This window comes from Triticum urartu, chromosome 2A, assembly GCF_056163025.1.
Source record: "Triticum urartu cultivar PI428250 chromosome 2A, HENAU_Tu73, whole genome shotgun sequence".
Lineage (NCBI taxonomy): Eukaryota > Viridiplantae > Streptophyta > Magnoliopsida > Poales > Poaceae > Triticum > Triticum urartu.
In genome coordinates, this window is record NC_141874.1 from 18,643,952 (window position 1) to 18,649,744 (window position 5,793).

At 47.5% G+C, this 5,793-nt stretch overlaps 1 pseudogene across 1 annotated transcript; it reads left to right on the forward strand.

The window, feature by feature from the left end:
- Positions 1–972: 972 nt before the first annotated feature.
- LOC125535141 (putative disease resistance RPP13-like protein 1) lies at positions 973–5,346 on the forward strand (annotated as a pseudogene). The gene is made up of 2 exons (XR_015615553.1): positions 973–4,512; positions 5,078–5,346. The product of XR_015615553.1 is annotated as a putative disease resistance RPP13-like protein 1 (transcript).
- Positions 5,347–5,793: the final 447 nt, after the last annotated feature.

The window sequence follows — 5,793 nt, forward strand, 5'->3', positions numbered from 1 at the left end:
AGGCATACTTTTCAAGCGAGATTTGGCTCCAACTCCAACATCATACCTTCCTATTAACTTAACATCAACATTGGTGTCCATCCACTCTAAGACTTGTCTCACTTTTGCAACAACATCCTCATAGCTAGGGCTTGTATCAAAAACCAATGGTTCCTCACCCGTGTCGGCATTGTTACTCAAGAATGCCTCCTTGTCCATGTAATGAACATTAACAAGTCTCTCCATCTAAAAATAACATGAATGGATTTAAGACTTCAATGAGAATTGGTGTGTTTATCCAAATACATCTAATTCTATCCAAATCATATCAAGACTAAATTATTGGTGATGTCCACAAAAGTATCACTAATTAACACACACTAAGCAAAGTTAACCCTAATCACTAACTAACCCTAACCCCCAATCTTTCTACTCAACAAGCATATATTCCTACTACACACCATGCATAGCACTATATTATCAAAGTTAACCAAGCCATTCACACTAACATAAGGGAGAAAACATGAACTAGGGTTCCACCAACATGTATAAAATGCAACCAAAATAACAAGATTTGACAAAAAATAATTGAATGATTTGGGGGAGATTAACAAGAGCAACAAAGTGATGGAAAGATCCACCTAATGGATGTACCTTTTGGAGAGGATTTGAGGGGGAGCTTGAGGGGTAGGAGAGAGTGTGAGAGCTCCAAGTGTTCTTCAAGCTCGGGTTGTGGATTGGGCCCCACACACTTTCCCCAAGGGTTATTTTGTTACCAGGGCCAGACGCCAGGGTCCCTGGCGTCTGGCCCCTTTGCCACGTCAGCAGGTCAACGGGCACGTAACCCAGACGCCAGGGATCTTGGCGTCACCGAAAAAGGTCAGAAACGAAATTTATTTTGAAACGAGGTCAAATTAAGATTTAGTTAGTCCTATAGGTCAGAACAGTAATTTTGTCCCTACGAAAGCGACCGTAAGCGTAGCACTTTTGCTACATCGTGTTCACATCGAGGCACTGAGGGAGACGGCGGAGGGGATGCTCCATTAGCTAAGCTCTGGTCTGAGTACACGCCATTCCATCCAATACTCGCTTGCTTGGGATAGGAGCCATCGGTGGATCCGCCTCCCCCTCGCCCCTCGCCTCCACCCCCATGGATCTTGTGCTGGAGGAAGCCTTGCGGGCCCTGGCTCGCGCGGTGGACCAGTTCCGGAGCCTGGGCGAGAGGCAGATGCGGAGGTGCCTGCTGGGCGCCGGCGCCGGGGACCACGTCAGCGGCAAGCTGCGGGAGGTGGCGACCCAGCTGGACCAGGTCCGCGGCCTCCTGTGGGCCGACGACGACAGGAGCTCTCCGGCGAGGATGGGTCGGCTCAAGGAGGCCCTCTACGGCATCGAGGACTTGGTGGACGACATGGAGTACCACAGCCTCCTCACTTTCCAGGTTGAATCCAGTATTTCCTCAAAGTCAAATCGCAATCCACTCTCTTCTGCTCTCAGGCTGGGCAAGCGATTCGTTAGCGGCGGCGGCGGCGGCGGCGATGAGGCGTCGCGCCGCCGGTTCCTCAAGGATCTCGATTCCGTCGCAAGCACTCTGAGCTCTCTGCTCAAGCAAGCACAAGGGTCTGGTCTGCCGCCCGCCGCTCCGGTGCCGAATTTTGACGCTTCCACGCTGCTCCAGGGTGGCCAGAAGGTGTTTGGCCGCAACAAGGAGCTGAACGACATCGTGCAGATGCTGACTGAGCCGCCCTCGCCCCACTGCACCGCCTGCAAGGTTGTCTCCATCTCCATTGTTGGCTTCGGTGGTTTGGGCAAGACCACGCTCGCCCAGTCAGTCTACGACGACCTCAGAGTCAAGTCCCACTTTGATCTCAGGGCATGGACACATGTCTCCGGCAAGCCTGACAAGGTGGAACTCGCAAAGCAAATCTTGCGTTCAGCCAACCCGAGATACGGTGGATCCATCGACAAAGATGCCACGTTTCCAACTCTTCAGTTGAAGCTCAATCGGTTCATGTCGTCCGAGAGATTTCTGATTGTTCTTGATGATATCTGGGGTGACGACCCCTTTACCAACGACGCCTACAACGAAATCCTCAGTCCCCTAACATCCATGGAGAGCGGCAGTAGGATTATTGCTGTCACTCGGACACCAAAGGGGGCTGACATGCTAGATGCATCTCACACCTACTACCTGAATGCATTGGGCACTGATGATTGTTGGTCCCTGATCAAGGAATCTGCCTTTAGGGGCTGCAGCACACATGAGGAGTGCACTGAAGAACTGGAACAGATCGGGAGGAAGATTGCTACCAAGCTCAACGGATTGCCTTTAGCTGCCAAGCTGATGGGAGGACTGCTTGGAGCTACAAAGAGCACAAAGTACTGGCGTATTATCTCGGAAAAAGAATTTTCCGGAGATATCACTCTCTCCTTGCTGCGGTTGAGCTACAGTTACCTGCCAGGACGACTCAAGCAGTGCTTTGCGTTCTGCAGCATATTTCCCAAGAACTGGAAGTTCGACCAAACAACCTTGGTACGCCTTTGGATGGCCAACGGCTTCATTCAACCGCAAAGTGGCACTGGCAAAAGGATGGAGGATCTGGGCACAGATTATTTCAATCTTCTGCTGTCTCGGTCCTTCTTCCATGCTCTCAGGCAGGGCCGTCGCACACACTATAAGATGCATGACTTGATCCATGATATGGCAGTGTCAGCTTCAACCGAAGATTGCTGTCAAATTGAGCCTGGCATGACCCGTCGTATCCCCTCAACTGTGCGCCATGTATCGGTCACCACGGGCAGCTTACAAGACGTCAATGCTGCCATCAACATACTCCCAAAAAACCTACGCACCGTCATAGTTTTTGGAAATTGGCCACATTTTCTTGAAGATGACTCCCTGGGTAAGCTAAAGAATCTGCGAGCACTTGATGTTTGTCACTGTGACTTTACTGAGTTGCCACCAGCTATTTCCTGTTTATTCCATCTCCGTTACTTGTCGCTGTCTCGCACCATTCGGAGTCTTCCAGAGTCCATAAGCAAGCTGCTCCATCTGCAAACCTTGTGCTTTGAAGATAAGTGTTCCCTTGATAAGCTTCCTGCAGGAATAAGTAGGCTTGTAAAGTTGCGGCACCTTGGAATCGACATGAAGTACATTGCACAGCTACCGGGTATTGGACGGCTTATTAACCTGCAGGGATCAGTTGAGTTCCGTGTTAAAAAGGGGGGAGGGCATGCCTTGCAAGAGCTGAAGGGCATAAAAGGTCTCCATGGCCAGCTAAAAATCAAAGGCCTCACAATGTCTTGAGCAAGGATGAAGCCAGCAAGACCGACATGAAAAGTAACGAGAATCTTAGGGCGCTCACACTGGAATGGAGTTCAGCTTGTAGAATTCTCACCCCTGTGGCTGATTGTGAAGTACTAGAAAACCTCCAGCCACATCAAAACTTGAAGGAACTTAGCATTATAAGGTATCTTGGTGTGACATCTCCCAGTTGGTTACAGTTGGCGTTGCTGAGGGAGCTGCAATCCTTGCACCTTGTTAACTGCAGGAGCTTGGGAGCTCTGCCTGCACTGGGCCTTCTGCCATCCCTCGAACAATTACATATGAAGGAGCTGTGCACGGTCGAGCGAATTGGGCATGAGTTTTATGGTACTGATGACATGGCATTTCCTTCCCTAAAGGTTCTTGTGCTTGACGATTTTCCCAGCTTGGTCGAGTGGTCTGAAGTGAGGGAAAACCCGCTTCCTTGTCTCCAGAGGCTAAAGATTGTAGACTGCCCCAAGTTGATTCAAGTTCCTGCATTTCCGCCATCCGTCTCTGAGCTTACAGTGGAGCGTACATTATTGATATCTAATATGAAGCTTGCTCCTTATTCTTCATCACGATCAGAGATACTCACCCTGGACATTTCTACGACTAGTGTACTTTCCAGGGGACTGTTCCATCAAAGCCATCTAGCATCTATCATAGTTTTAAACATAAACGCTGGCTGCAAGCATCTTGTTGCCGCAGAGGGACTCCACACCTTTACTTCTCTCCAAAAGCTTCAGCTGTGCCACTCTGACATATCAGATCAGAATTTGGAAAGTCTTCTTCAAGTGCTGTCCTCTTTGTACTCGTTTGAGATGATAGATCTGCCCAACATGACATCTCTTCTGGTGCCAGCAAATAATAGTTTGTGTACAACAGTCACAGAGTTGCAAATATCCAACTGTCCACTGCTCTCTTCTGTAGTCTCCTTGGGTACTTTTGTTTCACTGAAACGTTTGGTGATTGAGAAATGCCCCAAACTGACAGCAGCATCTTTCCCAGTAAACTTTTGGAGACTCACAGCCCTCAAGGTTCTGAGCATATCATACTGCACAGAGTTCCAGTCTTTACCTACTTGTGGTCTGCCAACCTCAATAGAAGCACTTCATCTTGTTGGGTGTCACCCAAAGCTGCATGGAAATTCAAGCAACAAGACTGTCAATTCCCAAGAGGAAGTTTCTACTCTACACAAAACATTGGCTCACTGACAGAACGCACTTCAGGTTTTCCCTTAGCTGCCTCTCTTTCTTTCCACTTAACTACCTTCATTGTGTAACTTTCACTTCCCTTGGTTAGTCGCTCCTGTGTATTAGAAATTATATATGTGAAACATTTCCTGTGATGACTCATGCTTATTACCTTGATGGGAAATACCCTAGCACCAAACAACCTTTACTATTTTTGCCAATCCTGTAGATGCTGACATGTGCTTTTGATGTATGATAATTTATGGGTTCAACTGTGCCTTGGTGCAGATTACCGCCCTTGTAATTTGGTTGTGATTTGATGTTGTGTTCCATTGTTTAAGTTTGTTACATTACACATACTTCAGAATTAGTGCAATTCACATGCTGGACAGTTGACATGCCTATAGTTTACTATTACCACTTCTTGCCTTTTAACAAGTGAAGAACTTAAAATATATTATTCCTAAAGCAGCAACCGTTTCTATAATTCTTTTGACATAGCTCGTTGGTACATACCTCGGAAACAAGTTTTCGCTAGTCCCAATTTCAGGATGGTAAGAGTTTTTTTTAATCGGATGTATCTTTTTTGTGCTGCAAGCAGGTGAAAAAGGATTGGCAATTGATAAAAATGGTAAACAAGTGCCGCATGAAGAAATCAAGTGACGAAATTCTGGTTATATAAGGAAATAGTATTTGTACCGCAAAAATAAAAATAAGGAAATAGTATTTGGAGTGCATATGAACCGAGTATGTGTCACAATCTCTAAGCAATATTTCATTCTTTGTCTACAAAACTATGAATTCTAGGACATGCTATTGTATCTTTTGTTAATGGGAATGTGTAAAGTTGAATTCTTGAATTATTGTACATTCTTAGGTTTCTTTGTGGATCCACTTCTGCTTTGGTACACCCCCTAAATACATCGACAGCTGAGATTAACCTATACCCCTTTATAATAACGGGCAGGATAGTCTTTTTTGAAAGTATGTCGCATTGCCATGGGCCGGAACATGTACGCGCCGACAGTACAGACAACGCCGTGGCCGGAGCCTTACAAGCCTCTGTACTAATAAGCTGCCAAGCAGCTCAGAACGGAGCCTTACAAGCCTTCGTACTAATACGCTGCCAAGCAACTCAGAACCCCTGCCGGTACGGTGTCTTACATCGTCGACGTTAACGCGGTGCCGCTCTTCCCTGAGTATTCTTCGTCGCAGCTTAGCCGGGCACGGTTGGTGCTCGACATCATCCACGACGGAGGCGAGGGAGGAGGAGGGGGCTATGAGGACGGGCAGGTGGAAGACGCGGACAAGGAGGAG